We start from the raw sequence: 15,716 nt of genomic DNA on the forward strand, positions 1-15,716 counted from the left end.
GCCTAGTAGAGGATGGGAACTGATGTAGTATCTTGTAATTGTCACAGCATGGTACACTTGCTTCTTCAGATGCCATTATTAAGGGTGTCGTTTCTTTAAATTCTGAGATCCCTAACTCAGCTTATGCCAGAACTGATGAGAATTAGACCTTCCTAAGGTCTTCTTTCTTCCTAAAATGAATATTGAAATAAATCTATAAGATAAAAATAATCCTACCACCAAGCCCCAATTAAGACTGGATTTTTAACTTGCTCTTCTCAGCACAATGACACAGAAGAGGACACAGAGGTTAATGGAATGTCTTTGGAGCAAAGGAGATTTCAAAACCACCAGTTTGTTAGATTTGATGATCAGCTCTGCAAAATGTTTAAAGAAGATTTCTTACTCATATCTTATAAGTTAAGACTATAAATGGTTTAAATGGGGGAGGATGTGACAGGATTGAAAATCTTCCCCTTCCTTTGTGGCTATGAGAATTCACACTGAGCAACAGGGAAGAGAAGGAACTAGAACTTGGAATGAGCCTGTGTGTGGGCCCTCATTGTTCCAGGATTTACAAAGGGCTACGCTATCATCATATTAAATAAATGGCTCCTGCTCCTTGTGCCAGCTTAATTGCCACCTTGGCTCCCGAACAAAGAAATCACAATTGAGGCAAAACATGTTTTGCTATTGAAGGCAAAACCTCCTTAGAGCAATTTTTGGGTTGTTTTTCCATTTAATTTTTTAACTTGCAGAAATAGCCCTCTTTTTTCCTGGTTTTTGGGTTTTTTTTGTTTTCTTTTTTTTAAATGATGTACACTTGTGCTGTTAAGTTTCAACATGGAATACAGGCTTTATGTATTTAGGCAGTAATGCTGAGTTAGATATTGGTACCAAAAAAAAATGAAAGAAAGAGAACAAGAGGATAGCACATGTCAAAATGCCTGATAGAACTGCATGGACAGAACTAAATGTGCTTCCCTACTGTTAGTTACACGTATAAGTCACATCTCAAAGCGTGTTCCCCAGGTTAGCATCAATATCACCTAGGAACTTGCTGGAGATGCAAATTATCTGGTTCCATCTCAGGCCTAATGAATCAGAAACTCTAGGTGGAAGGGAGCAGTCCAGCAACCTGCATTTTACAAAGACCTCCAGGACACTCTGATGTATGCTAGAGTCTGAGATCCACTGGTGCAAAGAATACCACAGGACAGATGTACACTAACTAAACTAGTTCTGTTTCTCTTAAAATGACTTTGACAATATTTAGAATTTTGAAGAATGGTATAGAAATTCATAGTTCGTGTGTGTGTGTGTGTGTTTGTGTATGTATGTGTCTGTGTGTGTGTGTGTTTTAGCAGAATTCTGTTTTAGAATATATGGGGTAGACTTTTATTTAGTTTTGTTATTTTTGTTATTTTTTAAAAATTAAGAGGTAAGCAGAGAAGTATAGCCAGCTACTTCCATAATTTTGTAGGAATAATGAAGTTTATTCTAGCAGAAAGTTATATCTTATGGAATAACTTCTCTAATATTCTGTCTAGACATATATTCTTTTTTGAGGCAGGAACACAAAAGAAAATTGGCTTCTTCATCAAGTTCAAAGAAATGGTGTTTTAATTCTGTAGAGAAGTAATTTCATTTTCTCAGAGAAATGGGTAGACAGATACTAGTAATTTAACTCTCTTCTTAAATAATGGCTGCTATAGCTCTTACCAACACTGAAAGAAGTAGAGTCAAATAGATTTAAATCTGGCTAGTGATTAGAATTTTTGCGGGGGTAGGGTGGGTGAAACTGTATTGCAGGGAGGTACTTTGTAATAAGATAGCTAGTTATCATGCACTACCCTCCAGTTCTTTGACATGATAGCTAAGGGCATAGACAAAAATCTGAACTCTGTGGTCTTTGTACATGACTGCATTCAGATTAATTCACTTAACAAATATTTGTGGAGCACCTACCATGGACTTATCACTATAATGGGCTAAGGTTGTACAGTGAGCAAGATACTCACATATGTGATTCTTCTGAAGCCAGAGGTCCAGTGGTAAAGCTAGATGAGTAAACATCAATTATAATGAAGTATAATCACTTTCAGGATGAGGCAGAATATAGGATGCTATGCAAGCAGTCATCCTTGATTTTAGGACTGGGTGATGTGGAGTTCATGAATGGTTCATGGAAGAGGCACTAAAGCCTACAGTGTGAATAGAAATTAGCAAGATGATGGACAGGGCAGGCAGAGACAAGAGCATATGCAAAGTTGGAAAGTGGAGAGTTCTTGACATTACCACGTTACTGAACGTGCATATGGTGGAGTTTAGGGTGCAGAGAGAACAGTTGCACATGCTCTGGAGAATGATGGGAGATGAAGCTGAGAATAATACAGGGAACAGAAAATAACAGGCCTTGCTATCCATATTAAGAATTCCGGACTTCATTCCAACAAAAGGGAAAGTCTTTGAGGTTGTAGTATTTGGCTGTGCTGTAGAGAGTGTACTGGGGAAGGACAGTGCTGAAGGAAAGGAGACCAGCTGGGACATTGCTGCAATAATTCAGACCGGTACTCATGGCTTGGACCAGCAGCAAGGGGAGAATGAAAAGTAAAGAGATTTAGGAAATAGCTACTTAGGAAATAGATTGAACGGGAACTGGCAATTCAATATGTGTGACAGCGAGGAACAGGAAGACACCTGGGACAACTAGATGAACAGTAGGCCATTCACTGAGTTTGGGGTCCAGCAAGAGGAGTGAGTTTGAGGGTGAAATTATGTGTTCCATTTGGGCTAGTAGGGTCTGAGAAGTCTGTGATTGTCCAAGTAGAGATGTCCAATAAACTGTGGAAAATGCAATCCCGTAGGCCTCTTTATTCTCATAAATACTTTTCATGCTTTTTCACAGCAGAGGCTAAAGCCAAAAAACTTTTACAGTTGTTGATTACTCCCATAGTGATTGGGCCACTACTCTTGATGTCAGTTTTAAGTGTTATGTGAATTTTAGCGTTGCAGAATTTTAGCATTGCAGAATTTTTCTGCACAAAATCCTAGAAAGCAACTTAGTTTACTCAATGAAACCTGCCTGCCAACTAACAAGACCTATTATTTTTCAGTTGGGATTTTACTTCAACAGTGGAAACTATGACACAACAGGGATGGTCTAACCCTAATTTGAGCACTCTGTTCTCATTTTCATTAGGAATCACTTCCCTGTAATCATAAAATGGAAATATATTTACTGTAGACATATCGTTTGGTGAAAGCAACACTAAAAATGAGTAGATGAAATATAACAGCTACAGGATAAAATAAGAGTGCCCATTTTTAAAAAGAAGGACTATGTTTACAACACAGCTCTCCTTAATTTTATAGTGTTATTATAGCAGTGAATTTTCAAATAAAATATTTAAATTGGAATGTTAGAAGTTTTCTTCTATCATATCAAATAAGTGGAAGGCCACCTGTTTGATGATTACATATTCAAGTGATAGTTCTCAAAAACTAAAGAAAAATCTCATATAAATTATAAATGATTCTGCAAAGTTTCACCTAACATTTTCTCCATACTTATGAAGCTTCTGAAGTTATTTTACTTTTGAGAAGCCACAGACAGAAAAATTAATATAAATGAGATAAATTTCAACTAGCCTTGAGAATAAAGAGAGCAAGGATAGTCATCAACACAATTAAGAATGGCCAAATCCTATTAATGTTTTCAAATTACCAAATTAGAAAAGTTAGGAAGCATGAATAATTTATTTCTGACAACATATTCTTTTTAATATCTGCATTACTTTGGTTTGCTAAGGAGATAAACCTACTTATGTGACATACCATATGTAAACATTTTCCTAATTAATAACTGGAAAGCTTCTATGTGAAATACAAACTTTCTGCTCATACATAATGTAGACCACAGGCAGACAGTTAAGAGTTGGTCAAAGCTGTCAAAGCTTGTTTTATGGAAATCTCATCTTCTTTTCCTGTGCTCTTCATCCTAGTCCAGGTCCTCTGAATTCTTTTACTCTATAGTACTTAGCTAATACAGTGTTTATCCTCACATTCTATCATAGCTTTTATATTAACCACTCAGCAAAATATGTGTGCATGCACATACACGCACACCCATACATGTATTTAATCATCTAGTAAACGATATTAAATCTTCTGTAAACTTCAGATAAGCCTGTTTAAATTGGGGGTGGGTCGTATTGTAGCATACCAAATGGTTCATATACCAAGTATATATTTGTCATACTATGTGGAACAGTATTATATTTAAAACTGAAGTCTTATTTCATGTAGGTTGTACCAAATTTGTGGTGGTAAACATTGTATTTAGCTCATTCACAAAGAGTACAGAAATACAGATTAGCCATATTTTTCTATAGTGCCATTCAATGTAATAGGTACACAATACATCTCATATTAAAGAAAAAAGAGTCTTTTCAAAAGCCTGTAAGGGTCTGAATAAAGGTCTTAGAAATGTGTCATAACAGCTGAAATCTAAGAGATTTGGAAAAAGTGGGAGAAGTTAAATATTGCAAATGCATAGAGCTAAGACTTCTTCATTGAAAGTTGGGTAGTTCCAACTTTCATGTGTAAAATCTTTAAAAGTAGCCAAAAGGTAATTTTTTTTTTTTTTTTTTTTTTTTGAGGCTGAGTCTTGCTCTGTTGCCCAGGCTGGAGTGCAGTGGCGCGATCTCGGCTCACTGCAAGCTCCGCCTCCCGGGTTCACGCCATTCTCTTGCCTCAGCCTCCCGAATAGCTGGGACTACAGGTGCCCGCCACCACGCCTGGCTAATTTTTTGTATTTTCAGTAGAGACAGGGTTTCATCGTGTTAGCCAGGATGGTCTCGATCTCCTGACCTCGTGATTCACCCACCTCGGCCTCCCAAAGTGCTGGGATTACAGGCGTGAGCCACCATGCCTGGCCCAAAAGCTAATTTTTAAAATTTTCCAGATAGAGCTTCATGTGTATTTGATATATTCCATTTTCGTGTATCCAATATTACCAAATCCATGGTATTTTTATTCTTTGTTTTAGATATTCTAATCATTTCACAGCACTTTCATTACACATCTGCCCAGATTTCCTGTTGCTAAATTTCAGACACTATTCTTTAAGTCTTGGAAGAGATCAACTTTTTCAGCACAACCCATCCCAAACAATGTAATGTTACTGTGCTATATTAAGACAACACATGTGCTGATCTTTTTCAGGCATTTCCAGAATTTTTATTGAATGTCAAGTATGTGCACGGCAAAGTCCATCTAGGGATTTTAGGATTTCCAGGACCTGCCATTTATAAACTTCCTGGAAGAAAACCCCCTCAAAATGGGTGTTGACATCCAGTTTGCCTTTATAGCTCCTCTGATGCCTTTTAAAAACTATATTTACCCATCTTATGTCAATAAAAAGGATGTATTTATTATAAGTTGTGGCAGATAGTGTTTTATAGACAATTTTATAGCCCACGTGTTAAAGGTAAAAGCAAAGAAATTATGCTACTTTGCTGTATTTTCCCAGTGATTTATGTAAGTATTTATTCCCTGTAGGAAAATGTTGAAACACTGTTGTTGACAACAGGGCCCAAATAGGTATCAGCTTGATGTACTTTAACACATATTATCTTTTTGTTTTTGCATCATCCCTAGGAGGTAAATATGTAACACTTTGGTTTCATTAGCATCACAACAGATTATTAGGCAAATCAACAGAATGAAATTAAAGTTATATTATCTAATTGAAAAAAGCCTTCACTTATATTTTCAAGCATTAGTTCTTATCCACTTTCAATCACCTGGGGAACTTTAAAAAATCTGATGCCTGGGCCAGACACCCAGAAAAATGACATCAGACTTTCTGGGGACAGGACCCAGGTGACTGTATTTTTCTAAATGTCTTTCATGACTCCGCTGCTTTAGAGGTTCACAGACTTCCACTTAAAGAACTGCTGGTTAAGAAATCCATCAATACTTTCTCGGACTCCCAGGGATATCACTTTTCACCTGTTCCTATCATTTAGAAAAAAATGATTTAAATCAGCTAGATACATGATAGAGGACCCCCCCACACACACACACCAATCTAAGCACAAAATTATCTTGTTGTCCTCAATAGTTTGCATGGATAAGTAATGCAAAGTGAGCATCATACCCAATATTAAGAAATACTTAACAAGAAGCCCAAGATTTTACCTTGTTTCCTATTTTTTCCTTCAGCCATCACATTCAAACCTGGCCCAAAGTTTTCTCACATTCTGGCCTCCATCACCACCACTACTGCTTTGGCCTGGCCTTTTGTCAAGCTAGAAATTGCCAGAATTTCCTGACAACAGGCTCTGTAAGATTCAGTTTAGAGCTTACACTTTGGCTGGAGTTCATCATCCTAACAAGAGACTGTGATATGTAAATCCACAACCTGAAATCTCATTGGCTCTCCATTGCCTACCAATAACCCAAAATCCTCTACTCAGGAAGTCCTGGATGGTGTAACTCCATTGCACACAGGTTCATCCCACAAGGCCTCTTGGTAATGGGGTACTTTCATGTGCATAGTATTCTGCTGCTCTTGTGGAAAGAGTCTTCAACCCCATTCTGTATACCCTGGACACTCACCTGAGACCCAGCTGAAACAGACCTTGTCGTCTCAGACCTTGTCGTCTCGGACCCTGTCCTTGGTTCTGTTGAAAGAATTAGCCACCAGATCCTTGAGGCTGTCTCAGGACTTTCGCTTCACCTTTATTATAACAATTGGAATGCAGGCAAAATAGTGTTTCCAGTTACTAAAATAAAACTATAGACCATATAATATGTTTGTTTTGTGCTTATTTAACTCACAGGGGAAAATACCCATATTTTTAAGACTCTGGATTTTAAAAATCTGGTTGATTATATGAGAATATTGTTGGCTTGTCTGTTTGGTTTTGCTATTTTTGGGTTTCCAATAAAATTTTAGAGCAAGAAAATCAATCTCTGGAAAATATGTCTAAAATGCAAGAGAAAATTCCAACAAAATAAGCTAGATTTCAATTAATATGTGAAAAGCATTTCTTAATATATACAATGTTTATTTTACATGGATAATTTATGTAAGTTATTGAATAAATGATACTTTTAGGTTTGGGTTTTAGGGGAGGTTTTAGGTTTGGGTTGCAGCAGAGGCTTTTTCAGCTGATTCAAATATCTAGTTTTCAAAATACTCTGCCCACATGATTTTTAGATATGACTTAGCCTTAACTGCTGACTCAGATTTTCACCTTTTAAAAAGCAATTGTGCTTTTTCATATACATTATCAAACAAGATTATAAGACATTTTAAGGTAAGAAAGTAAAAGGGCATCCACTAATGATCATCAGAATCACCTGGAAGGGCCAATAAGCCACACATTACCAGGCCCCTTCCCCAAAATTTCTAATTCTGTAGATCTGTGGTACAGCCTCCAATTTTGTGCTTCTAATAAGACCCCAAGTGACACTAATGCTGCTAGTCTGGAGACCACACTTTGAGAATCACTGCATTAAATTAACAATTTTATTGGTTGAGTTTTCACCACAGTGTGCATATCTGTTGACTAACAATGAATAGCTTTGTTGTCGCCAAACACTGTAATGTTTCCAAATATACATATGTAGTCACAGGCCCAGAGAAACAAACCACATCTATATTAAGACTGTTTTGTTGTTGTTTGACCCCCCCCCCCCCACCCTTTAGTGTTTTTAATTACATCAATCCTGGAGAAAAATAACTTTTCTAATTTGGGCATTACAGATTTGCTAAGGCAATAGAAAATTCTATCTTAAACCTTTAGATTTTTAGTCTTCTAGTAAATATAAGCATATGAGTTCCAAGCAAATTCTGAGTTTTAAAAAATTTAATAAAATTGACAAATGTTTTCAATAAAATTGGAGAAGCTCATTTCCTTGTACAAATATTCTAAAAATACGTGATAAAAGTTCTAAGTGCCATTTTTTGAAAGATCAGCAAAATAATTCTACAAGTATTTGTGAGCATGTTATCTTTTCTATGATACTGGTTATAAACTTAAGTTATATGAAGACAGTGTGTTAGTTAAATTATGTTCTAGTCCTACCTTAAGGAAATAAAAACAATAAGGCTGTTAGGGCCTTTCTTCTGCACCACTGCAGTACTTGCTAACATGTTTTAATAACATGTAGCTGAGAATGATAAACTCTAGGCAGCAGGGTGGCTTGGAGATACTAATGGAAATGCCCAGTCAAAAAGAGCCTGGACTAGACTGAGGTCTGAAGACTCCAAATAATTTTCTGTTATCCCACCATCTTCTTAGATGGTCCAATCATGCTACACTCAGTCTAGGGCAATGACCCTGAGGAATGGTATGTTTGGCAAAAAAGAAACCAAAGAAGGCTACTGCCATGCTTTAAGATTTTCCCGCATATCTTTTTCAGCATCTTGAACGGGGTTTCTGAAAGTCTGAGGAGTGAACTGTGACCAAAATTGCTGATATTTTGAGCTTAAAGAAACTTAAATTTTTAGGTAAGGATACCTAGACCAACTTAAAAACTATAGTATCAATAATTTACATTTCTTTAGCTAAGAATTTTCAGACCACTTCAATGCAGATCACATTGACTGATTCACTAAACCACTCTATGAAGTGGGCAAAGTGATGGTCTCATTTTTCAAATGAGGACTAAGGTTTATTTAATTCAAGTGATTAACTCTTCAAACATCTAGTAGAGGCTAGCCAGATGCATTGGCTCACATCTGTAATCTCAACACTTTGGGAGGCTGAGGCAGGCAGATCCCCTGAGGTCAGGAGTTCAAGACCAGCCTGGCCAACATGGTGAAAACCCATCTCTACTAAAAATACAGAAATTAGCTGGGCATGGTGGTGGCAGGTGCCTGTAATCCCAGCTGCTCAGGAGGCTGAGGCAGGAGAATGGCTTGAACCCAGGAGGCAGAGGTTACAGTGTGCTGAGATAGCGCCACGGCACTCTAGCCTGGGTGAGAGTGATATTCCATCTGAAAAATCAAAACAAAAAAATCTAGTTAGGGTCTATGTCTAGCGCCTGCACTTCAAATATGTGTTTGTCATGACATCATTAGCCCAATCCAATTTTCTTTCATTAATTTGCTGAAATAAATATTTTTTGAGTTTATACTATATACCAGGTGCTGCTGTAAGTGCTAGGAATATAACAGTGAATGAAACAAATAAAAATCCGTGACCTTTTGGAGCTTACATTCCAATGAATATAGGCAAAATAATGGCCCCTGCAAAGAGCTCCACTGCCTAATCCCTGGACTATATGAACATTACCTCACATGCAAAAAAAGATTTTGCAGATTTGATTAGGGGCACAGACCTTGAGATGTAGTGTCCGTATTAGCCCAGTGGGCCCAATCTAATCACACAAGTCCTTCTAAGCAAAGACTTTTCCCTGGTTAGGTTAGAGAGAGATGTGATAACAGAAAAAGCGTCAGACAGATGCAACTTTGTTGGCTTTGGAAATGAAGGAAGGGGGCCAGGAGCCAAGGAATGTGGACAGCTAGAAAGAGCAAGGAAGCAGATTCTCCCTTAGCCCATTCAGAAAGGAATGCAACCCTGAAGACACCTTGATTTTAGCCCATTGAGGCCTGTGTTGGACTTCTGACCTACAGAACTATAAAATGATACATTTTAATTGTTAAATCACTAAGTTTCTGATAATTTGTTACACCAGCAGTAGAAAACTACAGAAAAGATAGACAATATTCAAGAAAAATAAGTAAAAAATATATGTTGGATAGTGATAAGTGCTAAGGAAAAAAGTCAGGGAATGACACAGGAAGTATCAGTAGGGATGCAATTTTGAATAGGGTAGCCCTCCAGGTTAACATTTGCATAGACTCAAAGGAGATGAAGGGCAAGAACATTTCAGATGAAGGAAACAGGAGGCTAAAAGCTGAGACTAGGACAATGATCAGCCTGACTAGATTCTGAATATCACCATTAAAAGAGCAGTTTCTACTTCAGAATATATGTACAAGCTTCCCCTGGGAACCATGTGTGATGATTTAGGATAAAGTTTCAAAACTCCACAGATGACATTCTTATTTTTCTATAAGCAAACAGTCTTGCCCAAATAACATCATTTACTTTTTCATGTTTGCTGGAGAGTTCATTAAGAAATTCAATACACCGTATTCGAAGAAGATGAATTCTTACAATCACCTAGAATTTGGTCTAAGGCAAACAATTGAGGATGTTCAGACTGAGTCTTTTTGGACCATCTACTCAACATCATTATCAACCAACAGCTTATACCCCTTCAAAGGGATCTCAAATTATATTTGCTATAATAAATTTAGAGCTGGAGAAAAATAGTCGTACTTATTTTATTAGAGACCGACTTACATATGCTAAATAAATAAAAACAAAATGAGAGTTAATTCTGTGTGAAATTCACCATCAATTTTGATGACATTTCCTATTGATACTTCCAAGTACAGTAGGCCTTTCGTATCCATGGGTTCCACATCTGTGTATTCAATCCAATTTTTTTTTTAATAATATGGTTGTGTATATACTGAACATGTGCAGACTTTTCTTGTCATTCCCTAAACAGTACAGCATAATAACTATTGACATAACATTTACATTGTATTAGGTATAAGTAATCTGGAGATGCTTTAAAGTATATTGATGTGTGTAGGTTATATACAAATACTATGTCGTTTTATATAAGGAACTTGAGCATCCATGGATTTTGGTATCTGCCTGGAGACCTGGGACCAATCCCCAAAGATCCTGAGGGACCACTGTAATCTAATTGAGGCCAAGTTTCATGGGTTTGTATCCTCTTAAGTACCTGGGGGAAAAAACTGTCTGATTTTTTTTTTAAGTTTTAGTATACCATATATTTTAATTTTCAAAGAAAGGAAAACAGAAATTTTATGATCTGTGTCAACAGAAGTGTTAATATATTAAGCAAAGAAATGCCTAGGTAAATATTGGCCTAGTAATAAACATTCTGCAATGGTGCTTCATGGGAAATACGCCTTACCTTGCTACTCAAAATGTGATCCATGAACCAGCAGTATGAATATCACCTGGACTTGGTAGAAATTCTTGGACCCCACCCTGACCTAGTGGGTAACCATCTACATTGCAGTAAGATCCCAGGTGATTCATATGTGTTTTCAGTGTGAGAAGCACAGCACTGGGGCCCTACCTGGGGCCCTCCTTAGGAAACACACCAAATATTGCATGTTTTTTACATCCTGACAGGTCCATATGAACTCACATTTTTCCGAATACAGTGCACTAGCATATCTATCATATTTTGAAAAGCTATTTTCATCAAGGGAGCTTAGTATCTGGTGCTCAGGAGATACCTACAGCGAAGTAGACAGTGTTATACTTTTGAGAATTTATCAAACCTTTTGGTCATATAATGATTTTATTTCAAAACCTTAAATTGGTCAACATATTTTTAAATATTTAATAGTTGAGGGATGAAGAGGATAGAAGTTTAATTAGTTCAAAGGAAGGTAAATTGGGAAGGAAAGAAACTTTTTTGTTGAATCAGAATTTTCAGGATGAAAAAAGACACCAGTGCCCTGTGGTTCAGTGCTAACACAGCTATGATGTGACTTCAAAGGTCAATGCCTGTGCCCCCATTGCTGCACATCCTTCTCCTTGTCAGTGTTGATGTATCATTGGCTGGTTCTGTGTCATTGGCTTGGTCTTGCTTTCACTGAACTTTGGCCTCTGTGAAACTTCTAAGTAGCATTGCTCCTACCTGTGAATCTTGGAAACACACAGGGCAAGTGAAATTCCATTTTCTTCCTTTCTTTTTTTAATGATTAATAGACAATTTATTTAAGCAAGATCCTTATAGTCATCATTGCCAGACTTAATATGAGATGTTAAATGTTCCATCCAATTTTCCTTCCTGGATAAGTTTTTCTTTCCTATCCCTGTCAGTTTTGAAAACATAATACCAGAAGAAGAAGGGCCCAATTCCACACAGAGCTCCCAAGAGTGAGTTTTAGGAGTGAGTCTGAAATTAGAATAGACATTTGCTGATCTTGCATAGGTCCAGCGAATTAAGGCAAGATCTTCCATGAGCCCTTGGTGGTTAGAGTTGGTTGTTGTACTGAAGCAGGTACTCTTGTTTCAGCTGGGCTCTTATGGCCAACCGTTCAGCTTGCATCTGCCAGCCTTCCAGAGATATGTCATATTTGGCTGAGTCGAGGGTCAAGGGCAGAGTGGCCAGGTGCGATGGAGTAAACTTTGGGAATGACATTTTGGTGACCCAGCGCACGACTGCCTGAAATTCCATTTTCATGTGACACTTTTGTATCTGTAACCATCAGGTCTGTTCCCTATGTTTTCTATTCCTTAAGTTGGCTACCATTATACCATCACATCTCTTTCCTTTTCTAGTGACTCCCCATTAGACTAGCTGCTATCTCATAACCTTCTTTTGTAATTTAATGGCCCAAAGATGAGCAAATTCCAGAAATTCCTAAAGTAATCCAATTAGCTCAGAGCATCAATGAGACTTTTTTTTTTCTTTGCCTCATCCTGGGGGTCATTTATCAATGAAAGTGACTTTAGATTAGATAGACACTGGCTGCCAATCGTATCGTTGTGACATCCTGCACTTAACTAAAAGGGCTTGACTTAGGCACCATCTCCTTCTCTCTTGGCAGCTGCTCAGTTAGATGTTTTTGTTTTAACCAAAGGGCAGGACTTCAAATGTGACCCTATTTAACTCCATCTGGTTATATTTTGACCTTATGCTCTTTTTATATCCTGATTCTGTCATCCGTTCTCTTAGCTGTCCTTCCCAGCTTGATGTAATAGTATTTTCCCAAACTACACCCTTTTCCATAATAAAGATTGTCACTCCTCCCTCAAGCTTCCTTAAGCAAGCTTTATCATAAGTCTGATAGGATCTCTGTTTCTGATTGTACTCAGTATAGATTTGTTTCCTGGCACACATGTATGCACTATGTCACTTAATCACAGTGCCCCTATTAGATTACCAACTCCTGTCACCAAGGGTTTTGTTCCCTCTTTTCAAAGCAGAACTTAAAAGAATTTTGCTTACCTTTAAGCGTGCAGTTCACATCATTGACTTTAACTGGATGGTGGTTGATGGCTGATGGTCAACTAACAAAAAAGGAGTTGAGGAATTGAGGTTTCAGATATAACAGAAGGATACTTAAGACTTTTAAGGAATAAAAAACTAATTTTTCTTAGCAAAATGGTTCAGATGAAAGTAAGGGTGCATCAGAGAAGGCTGTCATTGGTTTATTTGTTATATTCCTAGCTCATGGTGATTGTATGTTAGCCAAATATCTTGCATTTGATTTTAAAACAAATCAGAAGTAGATGACTCAGAAATGTTGACAATAAAATTATGGACAAGCCCCTTGCTACAGCAGCTCTTATTAATTAAATATCTGAGACAGCAGAATTAAAAGAGAAGAAAGTGATATACAATTTGGAAGGTTTGGAAAGCTGGCCATAAAATTATTTCTTTCAGCTGGAGATAGCTTACCTGCTTAAATATATAAAATTTTTGAAGAAATAAGAATAGGTCTTATTTTACTTTGCAATGAAGGCTTGAAATATTTGAAAGTTCACTTTATTGCAATATGATTAAGTACATCAAACTTCATCCATTCTTATCTCTCTCAAATATTAGGAGTATAACTTTCAACTGAACTTCTTTGCCTGCTGTAATATACTCTTCTATAGTGATATTTTAAAATGAATACTTTGTGAACATAGTACTAGAAAAGGGATAGTGTTTTGAATATTTTAATAGCCTTACAGGGTTAAAAAAGGATCTTATAAAAAGTATGTTTAGTACCATTCAATTTTTACAAATTTATGCATTTGCTTATTCATATATGTAAATTTAAAATTTACATATAAGCTTATACTCAGAAAAAGATAAATGTTGTAAACACACTTGCATGCACACACACACCATAGCAACCACCATGCCATTCAGTGGTTATTTCAGGGTAAGTAGGATTGCAGAAACTTTTACATATTCACGTTTTGCCTATATTTTCTGTTATAAGCTTTTATTTTGGCATGAGAAGAAAACAATTTAAAAATTTCCCAAAAACATTCTTTGTAATAGTCAAACATTAAAAATGAACAGTGTCTATCAATAGGAGAATGGCTATACAAACAAAAAAAGTCAAGTAAGAAATAAAATTGGCCAGGCATGGTGGCTCATGCCTGTAATCCCAGCACTTTGGGAGGCCAAGGCTGGTGGATTGCTTGAGCCCAGGAGTTTGAGACCAGCCTGGGCAATATGGCAAAACCCCATATATACAAAAAATACAAAAAAATTAGCCAAGCATGGTGGCATGCACATGTAGTCCTAGCTACTAGGGTGGCTGAGGTGGGAGGATTGCTTGAGCCTGAGAGGCAGAGGTTGCCGTGAGCCGAGATCACACCACTGCATTCCAGCCAGGGAGATAGAGCAAGACCCTGTCTCAAAAAAATGAAATTAAGCAATGGGAAAAGATTCCTCTTGCTATTTTAAATGTTGATCAACATTCAAATTTTCAGTGGTTTTAGGTAACAAGACATGTCAACCTCCTGAAACAGTAATTGTTGTAGATAATAAGAATATATATGAGTTTGGCTTTACCTGACTTTAAAAGTGGAGAGAAAAGCTGAATTGAAGCAAGCATACAATTATTTTTCTAAACATATCCTCTCCAGTTTCAGTGTTTTTGAATCAAACCACCAGGAATGGTGCAGCAGACAGTGCCAGTCCATGTCTCCCCCTTCATGGTCCCTTAGTTGTCATTAATGGGTGACTGCAGAGAACCATAGGCATTTGAGGACTTAATAGAGATATGTTTTATATTGAGAGTGGACATAAGCTCCTCATTGCCTCATTGTGGTTTGCACTTCAAACTGCAGCGTGTACTTTTTCTAAGCTCTGTGGTCTGCCTTCCTAGGACTGCTTGCCCTGAACTGTTATTTCAGAATGTTTATCTAGTGAGGAGTGCTGCATTGCTCCATTGTGCATCACAGGGCACAGGAAGCAATGGTATGACATTTTTGCTGCACATCTATTTTTGATTATTCTTAAAAGATGAAAATGTTTATCACTGCAGGGGTGTATTAGTCCATTTTCATGCTGCTATAAAGAACTACTTGAGATATGGTAATTTATAAAGGAAACAGGTTTCATTGACTCACAGTTCTGCATGACTGGAAAGGCTTCAGGAAACTTAAAATCATGGTGGAAGGGGAAACAAACACGTTCTTATTCACATGGCGGCAGGAGAGGGAAGTGCAGAGGAAAGGGGGAAAAAGCCCCTTATAGAACTATCAGATCTGAGAAGTCACTATCATGAGAACAGCAGGGGGATCTGTTCCCATGATCTAATCACCTCCCATGAGGTTCCCTCCCCCAAAACATGGGGATTACAATTTGGATTACAATTCGAGATTTGGGTGAGGACACAGAGCCAGACCATATCATTCCACCTTTTGCCCCTCCCAAATCTCATCTTTCTCACATTTCAAAACACAATTATGCCTTCCCAAGAGTCTCCCAAAGTCTTGACTCATTTCAGCATTAACTCAATAGTCCAAGTCCAAAGTCTCGACTGAGACAAGGCAAGTCCCTTCTGTCTATGAGCCTGTAAAAGCAAAAGCAAGTTAATTACTTCCTAGATACAGTGGAGGCACAGGCATTGGGTAAATACACTCATT

At 37.4% G+C, this 15,716-nt stretch overlaps 1 protein-coding gene and 1 pseudogene across 21 annotated transcripts in view; one reads left to right on the top strand and one right to left on the bottom strand.

The window, feature by feature from the left end:
* PDE4D (phosphodiesterase 4D) overlaps nucleotides 1-15,716 on the top strand; it is a 1,566,198-nt gene that overhangs the window by 999,341 nt on the left and 551,141 nt on the right. The gene's annotated exons all lie outside the window — the stretch shown is intronic.
* LOC736704 (NADH dehydrogenase [ubiquinone] 1 beta subcomplex subunit 4-like) lies at nucleotides 11,852-12,261 on the bottom strand (annotated as a pseudogene).

This window comes from Pan troglodytes, chromosome 4 (assembly GCF_028858775.2).
Source record: "Pan troglodytes isolate AG18354 chromosome 4, NHGRI_mPanTro3-v2.0_pri, whole genome shotgun sequence".
NCBI lineage: Eukaryota > Metazoa > Chordata > Mammalia > Primates > Hominidae > Pan > Pan troglodytes.